The following is a 17,425-nucleotide window of genomic DNA, read 5'->3' on the forward strand; positions in this document are numbered from 1 at the left end:
ATATCAGTTTCTTAACACTGCAACATGACAATTTCCAGAAAAGTGATTTCAGATCATTTTAGGAGGTATGGAAATATATTATTACAAACTACTTAATGAATTGCAGCTTGACTGCAGAATATAAGATAAATCAGCATTAGATTAGAAGAAAAAAATTATTAGTGCTGATTCTGCAGTATTTTAGTGTTCTTTAAAATATTTAGAAATATTTCTCAAAATGGATATACCAGTCTTGATTCTGCCTCTGTGGTGTTGTGGCTCCAGTGATTAAATATTGAATATTCCCTCTTTTTTATTCCAGAACTGAGCATTGAATTAGCCTCAATGTGATCTAAATTGTGTAATTTGTTGCAGGTAACTCATGTGACATGCTTCTAACTTTATGCATTTGATGTGGCTAAGGTTAGGTTAGGATGAGGTTGGACTTCTTTGCTGTGAGAGCATACTACTCATGGTCAGCTTGTGTCCACCAGGTTCCCAAGGTTGTCTTGACAAAGCTGATTTCCAGGCACTTGGTCCCTAGCAGGTGTTTTGGTGTGTTTGGGGCTATTCATCCCAAGTTGCTTCTCTCCTTGAAGTTAATGAGATTCCTCTTGGTTCATTTCTCCATCCTGTCCAGGTCCTGCTGAATGGCAGCACACTCATCTGGTGTATCATTCACTTGTCCCTCTGTTTGATTTAAAACTATGATAGCAATAACTGTTGAGTGTTTAATTGTAGTGACTCATGTTTTTTCAGGCTGGATTGTTCAGCTCTGGGATGCAGATGGGCTGATCTAGTTTGGCAGCAGGGAGGAACACCACTAAAAGGAATTTTGGTGGTTCCTAGCATTTGCAAGCATACATGAGAAGTAGATGGACTTCATCTGTGATAAACATTTCTGTCTTCATCATGGCATATTCTTCCTCCAGGAGGAGAAAAAAAAAAAAACCAAAAACAAAACAGCAATAAGTTGTTCTGACCCTCATGCTTTATCTGTTATTTCCCCTAGTTGTGCACACTGCCCCTGCTGCAGAAGTGGCAATAGGTCAGTAAGGTCTTCTCATTCCCTCTTTGTTCCAGGCTCTCTCACATCTCAGTCTTGAATGTTTTCTGTAATTATAACTGGCAGGTTGATGTACTTGAAGGCATCTGCCCTTCGAATGGCAGGCTGTTCCTTGTTAGAATTAATTTGTAGCCCATTGCAGCTGTTCTTCATCTTGCAAATACAGAACTGAGGTGGTCTTCTGGTGAATTGTCCTCCTTATACAATGGGGAGAGGGGGAGAAGAAACTTTTAAAACCAATTATTTCATCTGTGTTCACAGTTTAACCACAGCTGCATGTTGTAATATAAAATTTAAGAGGTCAGTAAAAAACTGTAGTAAATGAGCAACTTAAACAAAAGCTTGTCTCCAATATTTGATGCTTGGGAGGGGGAGAGAACGAGAGAGCTAGGGTTCCATTGTTCAATGTGTTACCAGAGTTGTCCTGTTCTTAAAGGATAGTGTTAAATACGGATAACAACTACTGTGGGACAATGACAGGCTCATTTCCCAGACCATCTTTGAATTTGTTCTTTGAAATTATTGAAACATTGCTTTTAATTAGTCCTGTGTCTCCAGTGAATGCAAAAAATGTGTGTGCACTGGGGTATTTACAAGTCTAGTTGGTTACGTGCCACGGTGTGAGGCTTTTGGATAATTTGGATCAGCAAAGTTATTCTGTATGTACCTCATGAAAGTATTGATTCATGCTGTCTTTTTTTTTAAGGCCTTTATGCACTCTTCTTCTGACCTAAAAGTATTTGAAAAAATTAAGTCTATGATAAAACTTGCTTCCATTAGGGGAACTGAACTAATCTAGTGATGTGGCTTGCTTTATGCAAAAACAAACCAAAACAAACAACAACAAAAACACCAAACAACAAACCAAAACCTGCTTGCTAATTATTAGAAATCTAACTGGTTTATGTCTTTGTACTACCTGATCAAGATTTGTTATCATAGGCTATTGGATCATGCTATAATTGTCTAACAGATGGATGATAGATTAACAAAATAGATGTATGTGCATTCCTCATTTTTTTACATCTCATGTGATGATGAATTTCTAGAGTTACTGTTTAACCATTTTCAAGGAAAAATTAAAGGTCACTTTCAAAAATCTGATTATAATTCTGTTGGTTGGATAACATTTCTACAATAAGTGAATTTATACCAATAACAAACATGAATTTTGGCACAATACATCATATTTGCTTTTTGTTATTTGGATGGAAAGACTAGAAAGCATCATGGACTAAAGTAAATATCACAGTTTTTTAAAACAGCCATATAAAATAGTTATTAGTGAAATAAATGTTCAGTAGTATTTGACTGAAGATTTTGGCCTGACTCTCTCACCAGCACAACTTATGCTACATGATAGAACCACTTTTGCAACTCAGGTTATACTAACTCATGAACTCCTATCCTCTGTTTTTTAACATATACACAGATACTACTTCCACGTTCCATAGGGCCTTGTTAAATGTCCATTAGAACAGTCAGTGACTTGAGCTTCATCTGTCAAGGTAGTCACTCGAGACAGGAAGAGGAGTGTGTTGGGTTGTTGGCTGCCACTACTACCAGTTTCACCATGCTTGCCCTGTTCCTTCTGAGGCTCATCTTCTGGTGCTTCAAGTGGTTCCTACTATAGTACTTCCTATAACATTCAACTCAGATCATGGCTTCTTTCCTCTCAAGGTTAAATCTCCTTGAGGCACACACACTGGGTTTCTCTGTCCTTCTGTGTTTTCCACCAAGTGCACCCGGGTTCTTGATGGAAGTCAATTCCAGGAATGTCTTAACCTTCTCCCATGGGAGAACCTGCACATGATGCTTTACCCAGCCACTTCCCTCCCTACATTCAATTTGGGATCTTTATCCATCCCCACAGTATGTACACACTTTGGGCAGCTGCCTAGGTGTAGCCTGAGGCTCTACACCTGAACAGCACTTAAGCCTGTAATTTATTGAAGAGAGAAGACATCATAATTCCTTTTTCAGGTATCTGCCTTTGAAAGAAAAGCAGCAATGGCCCAGAAAAGCAGCAGCAGTCCACAAAAGCAGCATCCAGTTGTACCATCTCTTGGCTGTCATTTGGCAATGTTTGTGAGTTCCCAACCCAGACTAATTATCAGATGAACTTGTGTTCCCCAAAACAGATGTCCCAACATGGTCGTAGTGATTGAGAATGCTTTTTAATTGTTTTTTTTTCTTTGGAGCTGCAGTGCAATTTTGAACTGAATCCCGTCCTTGTTCCCACTTACATTGCTTACTGATTTGGTTAACAAAGTGGCTTAGGTGTGTCCAAATAAGAATTTTTGAAGGAGGGCTGTACAGGAAACTTCCAGTGTGGTTCAGTCTGTAATGGGGACAGGAGACATTGGTTGTGCCTTTCAACAGCACGGTACTGCTTCTGCATTGGGAACACGTGTTTGGGGAACCAGCCAAAGTGTGGTTTCAAGTAAAATACCCCAGCTACAGATAGATGCCGTGTCTTCAGTATCAGTTGCTTCAATGTACTATTCTTCTTGGGTTTGCTAACTTCCTTTGTGGCCTGCATAAGTAATAGCATGGGCAGCAGGAGTAGGGGAGTGATTGTGTCCCTGTACTTGAAACTGGTGAGGCCATACCTCAAATTGTGTTCAATTCTGGGCCCTTCACTATAAAAATGACATTGAGATGCTGGAGTATGTCCTGAGGAGAGCAATCAAGCTCTCCTTGGTGAAGGGTCTAGAGAACAAGTCATAAGAAGAGTGGCTGAGAGAACTGGGGTTGTTTAGTCTGAAGAAAAGAAAGCTGAGGGGAGACCTTATTGCCCTCTACAAGTACCTGAAAGGAGGTTGTAGGGAGGTGGGAGTTGGCCTCTTCTCCCAAGTAAATAACAGTAGGACCAGAGGAAATGTCTTGAAGTTGAGGCAGAGAGGCTTAGATTGGATATTAGGAAAAATTAGGAAGAATTTCTATATTGGAAGAGTGGTCAGGCACTGAAATAGGCTGCCCAGGGAGGTGGTTGAGGCACCATCCCTGGAGGTATTCAAAAGCCAGGTAGGTTTGGTACTTAGGACATGCTCAAGAGGCAAAGGTTGTGTGTGTTGTTGTTTTTTTGTTTTGGTGGGGGTTTTTTGTGTGTGTTGATGTTTGGGCTTGGCTCCTTTCCAACCATGAAGATTCTGTGATTCTTTTTACTTTAAACAGAATTAGTGAGCTCTGCAGAGACTGCCAGGACACTTAGCTGTGGGGATGGTCAACAAGCTGGGGCTTCTTGTATGATGCAGAAGCAGCTTACTTCATGTAGATAGGCCCTCAGAGCTACATTCAACTTTTCTCTGTGAAACACTCCAACCTGTGTCCCACTGAGAAGTAAAGGGGTGCTGCATTGATAATTATTACCTGTTAATTTCTTTGTGCTGGTAATGTGCTCACTGCTGTGTGCATTGGAAGCTAATTGCATGAATATTGGACCCACTTGAACTGACTTACCACAATAAATCCAGAAGTAACGGTGATTATGCCATTATTTAGTCTGATATCTGTGTACATACTGTTTTTTTTTTCACTTAAGAAACATAAGTAGTGAAATAGACCTACAGCTTTTCTCTATCCAATTCCCAAAGACAGGACCCTGGAGAGGAGAGAGGATGTATAAGCAATGCAAGAAGGGTTTTACTAGGACATGAGACCGCTGGGATGTGGTATGGCTCTGAAGGTCTCCTGGCATGAAGCAGTAGTTAAAATCCATGCCTTTGAAAGGCAAATGTTTGTAGACCCGGAGGAGGGCCTGGCTAAACATACAGGAGCTCTATGCAGGGCAGCTGTGACCTGCCAGGGCACCCAGAGCTGCTTCTGGAGATGGTGGTTACCTGGGAGAAAACCGACTTAACACTCCTTCGTGTTAGTTCAAACACTGAGGTAGTGTTAAGAAATGTAACTGCAACGAGAGATGAACCAATCTGTACAGTGCCTTTCTTCTGAAGGCTTTCTTTTGCCTGATTATGGGGCCCAGAGCTGGGCGCTGTAACAGGATCCCTGCAGCTCTGTCCCGTTGGCCGGTGCTGGTCCCTGCCGCGTGCCTTGGTAACCACGCCAGGCAGGAAAACCCTGCGGGAAACTCAATACGGAGAGAATGACAATAGCTGGTTGTTGTAGCTGCAGGAGCCTGCGTTTTGCTGTTGTGAGGCTGTGCAGGGATAAATAAGGGGACAACCTGTTTAAGCAGGGCAGCTGCATGAAGTCTTTTCGAGCTGCGTCTGACACTGTAGCTTTCAGTGCAATGGCCAAGGTCGGAAACATTGCAGGGGTTCCTGAAGCACCGCGTTGCTTTCCCACTTTCAGAGTGGAGGGCACGCTCCTTCGTGTCACATTTCCAGTGGCAGGGTGTCCTTCCACTGATAATAGCTGCATCTTGACGTATAGGTGTGTTTTGGCCAAATGACTCTGTGGAAGTGGATCCAAGTCGGGCAGGTGGTTCAGGATAAGTAATATGACATTTTTATACTGATATGATGCTAATCTGAAGACGAACATAGATACAGGTCTTTTCTGATACAAAAATGTATGGAATACTGTTTCCAGTGTCTCCGGTTCTGTTCATTCTCATTTTGTGGAAGGAAATTTCACAATCATTACCAAAATATTTTAGTGCTTAAAAAAAAGTCCTGTCATAGCTGTGGTAGCCAATTGGATTGTGATTTTTTAAAAATCATTTTTATTTTAATTGAAAAAAACATATTTTCAACTTTAAAAGAATCTGATTTCAGCCTGAAACTGTTACTGAAGTGGAAGAAACACTGGAAATTTCCATTGGCAAGCTCCTCTTCTGTCCAGATAAGCATCTCCTCCCTCCCGAGCAGGTTGTACACAGCACAAGCAGGTAACTGTAGCTCAGAGACTCAGATTATTCACTTTCAGCTCATTAGTAAAGCCCAAAAAGGGTAGGTGGTGCTACAGAATTGATCCTGTTCACTCTCAGGCACATTGTTATAATTAATTTTGGTTTATTTTGCTTTTTCTCAGATCTTCTGGGATTTTTTTTAGCATATTTGACTGCTGTTGAGCAGAGACCTGTGCTGTGCTGAATCTAACCACTGGCAGTATAAACCCCCTTGCAACTCATTAAGTCCTTTATTATTTTTTTTTTTTTCCTCTCAGCATTTTAAGTATCTTAAGCTACTTGTACATGAATGTTGGCCTTTGTTAGGACAACTTCCTCTCTTCCAGAATGTCTCATCTATGCTTGAAGGGGCAGGAGAAATTAAACAAATTCAAAGTCTAGAACAGTATAATGAACAGTCATCTTCATCTTCCCAAAACTTACTTTTTAGGTTTCATGATATTCTGTGATGGTCATATTAAAACTTTTCAGTGTTCAGACAGTTTGCTGTTGGGCAATGTCTGTCTCATTTCCACTGGGAGTTGGGTGAGAGCTTGCTAGTATGATGCTCTAGAGAACAAATTCAGGTGCATGAGGTCAAATATGGGTACCTGTAGGGGAGAGAAATCGTACAATGCAGACACAGTTTCCAGATGTTCCCCCATGTATGGCACAGTGCTCTCCCTAGCATGACCAGGGGATACTAAGCAGTTAATATAGACTGCTTTTTTATTTCTATGCCCTGTACCATTGTTGCTACTAGATGTTTGTACCTGTGATATATGGAGGATTTTCAGCCTTTGTATAAAGTTGAATTTTATAGCTTGCTTTCCTTTGTAGATCTGCAATTTCCCATCTTCATCTTTGAAACTTAAGACTTAATTTAAAATATTACTATCATAGTAAGCTGAAGTAGAGTATTCTGCTGTTTACCAACTGCTGAGAAGAAGGGGCAGAAAAAGAGATATTGCTTCTGTTTTACTAGATTGGTGCAAAATAAATTCAGATTTAATATTTGGTGAATGATTTTTTTTTTTTGTGGAGTGTTTGGTTTGTTGGTTGTTTATTTTCCCCCCACACACAACCTGTATTGGGATGAGAACATTTTGTTCTTCTGAGGTACAGAAGACACTAGCTGAAATGCCTCATTTGCATGAAAAGTCTGAATCTGTGTCTGTCTTCTGCTGCTTCAAGTGTGGAATATTCTGAGCTGGAGTTATCTTTCTGGTTTTGCAGCTCTGTTGCACTGAAAGGGGAGATATTTATCAAGCAGGAGAGCAAGTGTTTGTTGTTTTGATGAAGAGTTTGATTCGCACATTTGCTCCAGTGCATATATAATGGAAAAATTAGAAAATCTATATCAAGTTTTATGTCGCCCCAGAAAAGCTGGTATGCCAGCAGTGACCCTTTCCCCTGGGTTGTAATGGGCTTAATTTACCTTGGACTAAGGAAATGCTCTGCACAGTAGGATATTGGATAAAAGGAGATGACCACTGCTTTCTACTTTTGTATTTATGTGCATCCTTCTTTTCTTTTGAAGTTCTCAAACTTGGATATTTAATTTTGAATTTGGTAGAATCTTTTATTTGATCTGAATACAAACAAAAGCATTGTGAATTTTTTTTTGTTAATTTTTGCTTCTTTTCAATGGCCAGGCCAAGAAATGTGTTGTCTACACAGCCTTACATTTGACTTTTTTTTGCAGGGGTAGTGGAATATTCTGTGGGAAACAGAACTCTCTCACTGCTGTCTTTCACCACCAGCCAGTGTTACAGGAGATCTTCAGCTACCGTAATTTATCAGTTTGGCTTGGTTTATTTTGAGGGTTTTTTTGCCAGAGAGGATCCAGCTGAGGTGTGGAACAGCTTCTGGGGCAAAAGGTGGGTGAGATCCATGTTATTTTAAGCGTAAGAGCATAAACAATGATGGGTAACAATGATTTCATCACATCTTTTAAGAGACCTCGCTGGACGGTTTATCTAAGACCTACTTTACCTACCAGGACAGTAAAATTATTACATGATAAACCTCTAACACTAATCTTCACTTTCCATTTTGGAATGCGCAGTTGCAAGGAAAATGCCTAGAGTGACTATTTGTGAATTAAAACTTGCATTAGCCCTCAATTCAAGAGCAATTGTCAAATTGCTGGTAGAATGTTTTGCTGTCAGAGGTGCTTGCATACAATCTGTCAGCTTGCCAAAGAGCCTTTAATAAGTCTCTTGTTTTTAGAGCTCTTTGCTTCCAAACTCTGCATGCTCAGAGAAAATGTGAAATAGGGACTTGTAAAGTAATTTCTCAGTCAAAGGCACCCAGAATAAAGGGACCTTTTTGTTTTATTATTCTGGCAAGATGCTGAATGGTAACTCTGAAGCAGCCTGGGCTACTCTTTGGAAGCCTGAAGTATCTTTGAACTGGCTTCCATGCATTGGAAATATGAGAATAAGCTAAGGAAAGAGACTACAGCAATGCTAATGTGAATATCGGAGAAAATAACGGCTTGAAGTTCACATTATGCTCACTGAATGGTTGTCTCAATTGCAATGAATTGCTGTTTCATGGAAATGTTGCAAAGCTTTCTTCACCCTCACCCCCCCAACTTTGCAAATGCCACTTCATTTATGCAAGGGACTCCTGATTATTTGTGGTGGCAGGAGGCAGAACAGAGAAGGATGATGACAAGGGTGGCTGTAAAAAAACAAATACAGATAATACAAAACATATGCAAATTGAGGTATAAAAATGCTCAGTAAACCTGTCATGGAGATGAGATACCAGTGAGCTAATACTCACTGAAGCCAGGTGGACACTTGCCACGTGAGCCTGGTTATTCAAGGGTGGAGTCCAAGCTAGTTCTGCCCGGAGCCAGCACAGATGCCTCTGTGCCTGTTGCCTGAGTAGAACAGCACCTGGGTACTCTGCCCATGGGTAGTGGTAAGTTGGCTGGGTTTGATGTAATTGTATTTTCCAAATCTTTACTGGATCCTTTAACACTACGCTTTGATTCTCAGCTGAGTATGTTTTACCCAGTCTAAAAGGCTATACAACTCTCTGCCTTTGGAAGAAGATTTCCTTTCTCTAGGATGAGATTTGTGGCATTCCTAGGAGTGTTATTGCATTGATTTCTGCAGAATAGGTGATATCCTAATATTTCAGTTTTGAATAGATGTGATTGCATGTAAGTATCATTTGGAGTAAACTGAGAAAACAAAACAATGAACAGTGTTTTCAGGGCATGTTTGAAAGCTAGGAAGATTAGATGAACTGGAGAGGTACTAGGAGATTAAATGAATGGTAAGGTGTGGTTGCTTTCTCTTAAATGTCTGATTTCCCATTTTAGTTGGATGCAACTTGCTTATTCATGAAATTCTTGTTAATATGGAGATTCTCACAGTAGTTTGTTGGTTTTTGGTTTTTTTTTAATAATAGGACAGGACCTATTAAGTCACAAAATAAAAGCAAGTCTTTTAATGACAAACTAAGGCCAAGCAAGAACTTGGTGTGAACATATGCACATATATTTGTGGCTTGGGTGATATGCTGGGCATAAGTTCATGACTGGGGTGAACTTAAAGGCTGAATGAAGGGATGCATCCCTGCTTTTCAGCATCTGCTTTGGACAGCTGGATTGCTTCTACATGAAGGCAACTTCTGACGACATACAGCTGTCTTTCACCATTTTTCATCTTCATCCTTGTAAGCTGACTTTCACTGGTTTCAGAGCAGATGGATGGTGGTTAGCACAAGGCCTATTGGTAGCCTCTCCCCCACTTCTAAAATTAATGGTCTTTCCACAGTTTTATGTGCTGGGATAAGATTTTAACATAAGGCACAAGCTACGTCTTGTGCCTTTGAACTGCAGCGAATGTCCATCTGTTGTTTGAATGCCATTTGGAACACTTAACCCCTGCCAAATCCTGCTGCCTTTGAAGTCCATGGGAGTCTTGCCACTGACTCCACTTGGGATAGGATTTAGCTGACAAAATTTTTCTTTGCCTTTATTTCACATAATTTGCATGTGGACTCAAAGACAGTAACATCTACTAATGATTAGGGATGGGTAAAGGAAGAAGGGACTTATAAGCAATATTTATCTCTGGCTTCATGGTGGAGAATTTTGTAGTTCATTGTGGTTTTTTGAAGTTATAATGCCAGTTAAGATTTGATGTTAATGTTTGTCTTTTCTCATTCCCTTTTAGGAATATATTACTGGTGCTTGTCTTGAAAAAGGGAAATTTAATTTCATTAACTAAGACATCATACCAATTGTTTAAAAAAAATCAGTTATTCATACAGTGCTACTCTTTCTGAACAATGAAGAGAGATTTACCCTTGTTAGGAAAGACAGATTAATGACTCCAGACACTCCTTGTAGTGAGTAATTGCATTAAATATTTAATTGATCCTTCAGTAACATACAGTTCTACACTTGTGGAATGTAGTCTCTTATTTTTGGATCAGTTGCACACTTGTTATGTGTAGGTTATGCTTGGGTATTGCCTGCACTTAGTATTTTCAGGATCTGTGATGACACCATATGCTGCCATGGAAAGGAGTACACTGTCAGTACAGTGTCAGACTAGCATGGAATTGCAGTCTGGTGCATAGTTAGAAGAATATATTCAGGAACTTTTCTTAGGTGACTGAATTTATATTGAGTATTCAGAAAAGTCCACACCAAATTATAGACCTTGCGTGTGTACCAGAAGCACACATACACTTAAAATGTCACAGGCTGATCAGTATATGAAAAAATATGGAAGGATAAGCAGTAGTTTGTGGACCAAATCAAGTGCTTGGAACAGATTAGGGAGAGGTGTTCTGTGCAAAGTGATTTTGTGCTTAGTGGCTCTTCATCTTTCTTAGTGCCAGACTGTTCCTGTCACATGGATTAGAGATGGCTGGAGGGTAGATTCAGAGAGCTCTGAAGGGCCTTAGCAGCAGCCAGCACCTATGAGACATGGCAGCATGTCTCTTCAGTGCTGGGTTAGCAAGGAGAGTCTGTTTTCATGTCCAATATTTCCTAGGTGGGAAGAAAGTCAGGCTTTTCTGGTACATGCTAGATTTATTCATGGTGGGATAAATCAAAGCTGCACTAGAGCTTCTAGAAAGCTGGCCCTATCAGCTGCTGCAGCTCTGGTGTGGGACAAAGAAGAAAGGGTCTCAATTGCCCAAGATAAAAGCTGCTCTGTTTTCTGCTGGGAGAAAAAGAATAATGATTGGAAAAAAGGCTCCTTTTAGCCTTTGCTTTTTCACAATCCAGAAATGCAAATCCTAATATATGATGCAGTTATGATCCAGGAACACCAGCTGCTGTTTTAAGAGCACCTTGTGTATATGGGCTTATATTGAAAACACAATAGATAATATAAAATGGGTGGTTCCAGATTGTATCAAGTTATAGCTTGTTGTTTAGGGTGCTGCAGAATTTAACATAAGACTTAAGTGTACTTAAAAGTGCTGTATTACTCAGTGCCTTGGTGGCTATCCCTCACTGGTGAGATGCCAACCCATATAACTGAAGAGATTGTTCTTATATTTCTTTTCCTACCAGATGCTAGATGGGAGTTTTGAGTGCTTATCAATGTACAATTTGATCTAAATGGAAACATAAGTTTTGAGGAGGAATCATTGTAAATGTAGAAAGAGTAATTATTCCTAATTTACATGGATTGGTTATACCAGATGTGTTGTCTGAATTTCACCTGATTTTTGTATCATAGCAAAGCTGTTCAACTCACTGGAGTTTCTGACCTAACAAACCTGAAAAGAGGAGGAGAATAATGATTTCTTTTTGTAAAGTTGACTGAACACAGCACTTGTCATGGTTGCCTTGTGCAGCTACTAAATATTTCATATTAAGTGCTATTTTGAGTATCCAATTATTTAAAGCTAAACTTGTTTTCTCTTTAGAATATACAAGAGATCTGTGAGTAGCAAAGGCTAAATTGTATAGAATATTGTTGCCAAAACACTTCTTGTTTGCTGTAATCCTCTAAAGCCAGGTGTATGAGTGGGGATGAAGGTAAGATTAATCTCTTAGATAAAATTAGTCACTTTAAGAATGACCATTTAGACTAGCTTTGTGGTCTGTTAGGTTCAGTTTTCTTTCACTGCTAGTAGGAACTCACAGATGTTTCCAAGAAAAGTGAAAGAAATTCATCTACGGAAATAATGAGACTAGACTGTAGTTAAAATTTCTTCTCCTTCATCTCCAAACCTATCTTGCTGATTTATTTTCAGCTGTGTTATATGCTGCTGAAGTCATAAATAAATAACACCACTTTTATTTATTGAAAATGTACCCTTGATAAACTAGAACACAAACTATTACTAAATGTAATTTGTGCTTCAGTCGTTTATATGAGACACTTACATGAAAAAAAAACAACACCCTGATACTTTGTTTCAGTCTGAGTAGCCTTACAGACTTTCTCAGCTCTCCTCTAGTGACAGCTTCATTTATTGACAAAACTGCATCACAGGTTACATTATACTGCTGCTTTTTAAGGTTTCTAGTAAAAACCTTTCAGTTGAGTAACCCACCTAATTTCTAACTGGTGTATTTGCAACACATGCATTGTATACTTTTTCCATCATACAATGAAATATAAATTTTTCAGTCAATTGATCATTATGCTTAATAGTACATGCTTTTCCTGCTCTAAGAGAGATGCTTTATTTTCATCAAGAAAATCCCCCTGATAGAGTAGAAGTACACCTAATGATGTTTAGGGTTCTGTTCAATTCAAAGAATTGTAGGCATTGATAATCTGATCTAGAGTCCATGTAAACAAATCAGATTTGGAATGCTGCAGTTAAACGCATGCTTAAGATGTATAGAAGAGCATGGCTTTGGTTTAAATGTTATACTAAAGCTTCTGAAACTCATTCCTCACTGCCATAGTCAGTGGTAATTGGATTTAAATTTAAACTGAGAAGCACCGTTGCATTCACACATTTCTGTTCCATTAGTGGGAATTCCTAAAGTATCATAGCTGATGATTATAGGTAGGTCTAGTCCGACAGTGCTGTGTATTGGATGCTCATAATCTGTAAACTTGCTGGAATATATTGCAAGAAGGCAAGGGGAGGCAGAACTGAATGAAGGACCTTCTGTGGGTCTGTCACTCTGTCTCTGAATGGTGCTTAAAAGCTTGTGAAAGGGGATGACAAACTTCGTAAGAGCTCATTCTTTCCCACCTGCCTTGATGGCAGGGAATTTTCCATCCTGCAGCTCTGGGAGGCAGGAAGCCATGCTGAAAGGGAGAAGCACCGGTCCCTTTCTTCCCCCCTGTAAAAAGAGCACCCTGTGTTTCTTTTTCTTTTTTGTACAGAAAAATAACTAGTAGTATGTGTTTATTAGTGTAAAAATGTTACTTTGGTTGTCTGTGGTCCTCCATTTTTTTCAGAAAGTATTTGGAGACAGTTGAGATTTAATGGTTATATTTAACATATCATATTTAAGAGGTGCTTAGAAGAATAAAGGTGACTCTGATTATAGATTGATTTCTTTTTTTTTTTCTTATGGCTAAAGGAGCATATGATTTTTGTTTCTAAATAGTTGTGGTGCATGGTGCTTCTCAGGGCTGCTGCTGCTGGGTTGATGGGGAGTTTTCTCTCTAATAGTTTGAGTTGAATTATCAATAGTATTTGTAGGGAAGCTGCTGAAGTCTGTGGAATATGCATTGTTCAAAGTCTTGACAGCTTCTCTCCTGTGCCACTTTTGAGGAGTGTGACAATCAAAGTCATGCTTATGTACTACTCATGGGATTGAATGATACCATCATCTTTTTACTTGTTTCTTCTGGAGGGTAGAAGTCCTTCTGTAAGGCAGCAATTCTTCAATGAGCTGTGCTTCATTCGAATGTATTTAATGATACTGAAGTGGTTTTAATTGCAGACTGCGGTGGGTGTGGATATTTGTGAGCAGAGGTTGCTGCCAGATCTGTCAGTGTTTTATCTGAAGACTTCCTGTAAGTGGAAGATGTAAGTCTTCTGAAGCTTTCATATGCTGTAGTAACAACCATTGGCTGGCAGTATTAAAGGAAACCAAATTTTTGCAGAAGTTTGGTTTCATATACCAAAGTGAACATATCTGAGGGTCTTTAAGATTCAACCCTCATTTCATGTAGAAAATATTCATGTGGTTCTTGCAGCACCTGCACAGTCTTATTTTAAAAAATAGATGTTTTCCATATCTTTATCATCTCCACCTCTTCTACTTTTTTTGTTTTTCACTTTCCCTTCTAGTCTTTTTCTTACTTTGCCTGTGATATTTTTTCTCTTTAAGCTGTATCATTTCTCCCCCTAGTTGCTTGCCAACTGGCTATCTGCTCTTGAGAACGGTGCATCTGTAGGTGAGACAAGTCAAGCTGGAAGGTTTTCCCACTCTTTATTGGGAGCAAAGAAGCAAAGCTTTTTTTTAATTTGTCTTGGCCTTGTAAGTGGTACCTTCAGGACTGGGAACATGAAAAGGTTTTGCCTCCTTCTGCTTTAGCCTGCAAGACAGGGAGCACTGTAAAAGCAGTTTCAGACTTGGATTGTGTACAATTTCCTCCCCACAGAACTCCTTACAGTAATCCCTGTCCCCAGGAATTGAAATTCTTCTCACCTTGACACCTTCTCTTCCCTGCTTCTGTCCTGGAGAACTTTGGTACAGCAACAGCCACCCACAGGGCAAGTGATGCTGGCAGAAACCCAGCAAGTGCTTCCATCATAAGAAGGAGGTAACTTTTGGAATAAGAGGGGCTGTACAGTGGGAATGAGTATGACTCAGCTAGACAGCTTTCTGTAACTTCTAATGTTACAAATTCATTAAGCCTTTCCTCAGCCAACACCAGTGGCAGTAGGGTGCTGCTAGCTGTGGAACACAGCATGTGACAAATCTGCTTTGCCTCGTTGCACTGGATGCTTTCTCAGCTGTTTACAGTTGGCTGCAGATGGATACTTTCAAAGGTGGATGCATTAAATATGTCTTAGACCTAATGTTATCTGCGTTTTGTGCTGTCAGTGTGGGTGTTTGGGCATAGGGTGTTGGTTGTTTTGGTTATGTTTCATGAACTGAGTTATCCTATTCTGTTACCCCAGATAACTGAGTTGGCAAAGTGCTGCCTTTTATGGAAAATTGTGCCAGGATCTATTTATAGCAGTGCAGCATTCCCTGTTGGGTGCTGTGGATACATCAGTTTAGGCCTTGCACAAATACATCTAAAGCATCAGTGAGGCTAACAGGGGTTTCATTACTGACTTCTGCCAACTTTGGGATTTTCCTTGTGGCTCCTAAGAGAGACCTGACTTTGCAGTTGTTATTCTTTGTTTTTGTACTTTGCTTGTATATGACCTGTGTTTAACCTGACCACTCTTGATAGAAAATCTTCTATATAAGCTCTCTGGTTTCCTATGTCTCAGCCTGGCTGTCTAATCAGGAAGAGGGTTTTTAAACAATTCTTTAGTAAGCATAAGAAACAAGTGTGCTTAACATAACAGCAAGTGTGAAACAAGCAACCTTCTGCTGAAAGTTCATATGCCAAATGCAGCTAATCCACCATATGTGTGATCTTAAAAAGTACAGACACATGGATATTCCTCCCTCCCCCAGTTTCTTAGCCTTTTTGTGGCTGCTGCAACTCTAAGTAGCCCAGTAACAGTATATACTTGATCCATGTATGGGATCTGTGATGGTATTTTGCAGTTAGGGATGCTGCAATCCTCTAAGTGAAATGAAAGGAATACTGTAAGCTTTTCAGCTGTGACATGCCACCTCAGCAGTGGTATGCCTTCAGGAAAAACAGTGTGACAATCTTTCAGTAGCCTAGAAAGGATGTTGCATACCAGCAAATATTCTGTTATTGATTCTTATTTAAATAGTTTGTACATTCCTGATGAGTTTTCCATATGAGGGATGTGAATCTGTCCATGCCTTCTGACCGCATCTGCTGTGGCCCCTGGATTTACCCTGGTTCCAGCATGAAGGAGGGAGCAAGACTTATCGTGTCCCAGACTATAAGGTGAATAAAATGAATTCATACTTGTAGAAAAGGGTACTTTTCTTGGCTTTTAGCTTAGTGGATATATGGGTGTCATACTCTTGGGATTTGTTTCCTTGCCTCCAAAGGCCAGTTACAAAAGTTTGTCAGTGTCCAGCCCTGCACCCCCTGAAGTCACTTGAGGTCTGATCCTGTGCAGAGAATGTCACATCAATAGCAGAACATTTACTCATTTGCAAGTAGGTGGGAACCTACCATGGGCCCAGTTTTGTGACGCATAATTTGTCACTTATTACGTTACTGCAGGACATAATGTGCTACCTACTTCTGTCAAGACTGGAAAAACAAGCACATTGTGTACTATGTCATAGCCAAAGTGTAACCATGTGTTCCACGACTCTGATGTAGACAGAACATGGTTTTGTCAAAGTGGGTATGATCTGTTTGTATGCATAGCTAAAATTACTGCAGAGTAGTTTCCAGATAAGGTTTCATGTAGGCAACTGTGGCAACTGCCTAATTAGCTACATGTATGGCTTTAGCTGCAGCTCATAGCCAATAAATAGTATGTTTGGTCCATAAGTAGAGGCAAAGGAGTTGATTATGTGCGTAAGGCAGTTTAATGTTACAAGTACTGTTTGCAAATACAAGCTATTAAAAAAGTGAATTAAGCTGGAAAATATTCCCAAGTTATAAAATATTAATGGATCATTAAGCCATTGTAAGAGGCACTGATATATACCCTGTATCTAAATGTGTCCCTCTTAACTTCCATCTGCTGTTTGTGTACACCAGAGAAGGAAAAAAGATAAAATTTGTAAGAATCGGAATGTAACAAAACATCCGCGTTTTGTGAAGCGTGTGATGCCCAAAGGCTGACCAATATTTCACCAATAAGGAACTTTGTATTGGTGGAATGATTGCAGTAATGTTTAAGGTTTTTCAAAGCTACTTGAAATCGTCCATTACTTACAAAAGAATATAGGCAACCATGTCCCTCTGGGTGCTTCAACAGTCTTAGTACAAAGTCATAATGTTTGGGGACATGGTATGTTGGCATGTGGTATTACTATTTTTCTATTAAAGATTTAACTGTTTGTAGAGTATATATACACCAAATGGATACAGAAGTTAGGAGATGGCTTGAATCAGCCTAAAGGTGGACGATCTGGAGAAGATCTTTAGCTTGTGGGTGGAGAACTGGAATGACTATCCTTGCATAGGTTTTGGTTGGAGAGAGCTCTTTGAGAGACACCAGGCTCTGGGGTGCATTATGTACCTGTACAGGTGAAGCACCCCATCAGTTGGGGTTATCTGAACGATGTAGCAACAGATAGAGGACCTGAGAATTACTTAACAAAGTGGTGATGAGTCTTCATGTGAAAATCTGATCTTCCAACTTAAATGGCACTATATCTGGTTCTTCAAGACCCCTGGGGGAAAGTTAGGTAGGGGAAAAAGGAGGCAATAACCCTGAGATGATGCACATACATGTGGGTCTGTAGTATTAATTGACAGTATCAGCTTTATAGCAGGCAA

At 39.8% G+C, this 17,425-nt stretch overlaps 1 protein-coding gene across 19 annotated transcripts in view; it reads left to right on the forward strand.

The window, feature by feature from the left end:
- Window positions 1-17,425, forward strand: part of LOC127381903 (poly(rC)-binding protein 3-like) — a 504,833-nt gene that overhangs the window by 121,095 nt on the left and 366,313 nt on the right. Inside the window, exon 3 of one of the 19 annotated variants that reach the window (XM_051612854.1) lies at window positions 7,603-7,777. The exons of the other annotated variants lie outside the window; for them this stretch is intronic. The gene's annotated coding sequence lies outside the window, so the exon portion shown is untranslated. The remainder of the gene's footprint in view (window positions 1-7,602; window positions 7,778-17,425) is intronic. 19 annotated transcript variants of the gene reach the window in all.

This window comes from Apus apus, chromosome 2 (assembly GCF_020740795.1).
Source record: "Apus apus isolate bApuApu2 chromosome 2, bApuApu2.pri.cur, whole genome shotgun sequence".
NCBI classification, from domain to species: Eukaryota; Metazoa; Chordata; class Aves; order Apodiformes; family Apodidae; genus Apus; species Apus apus.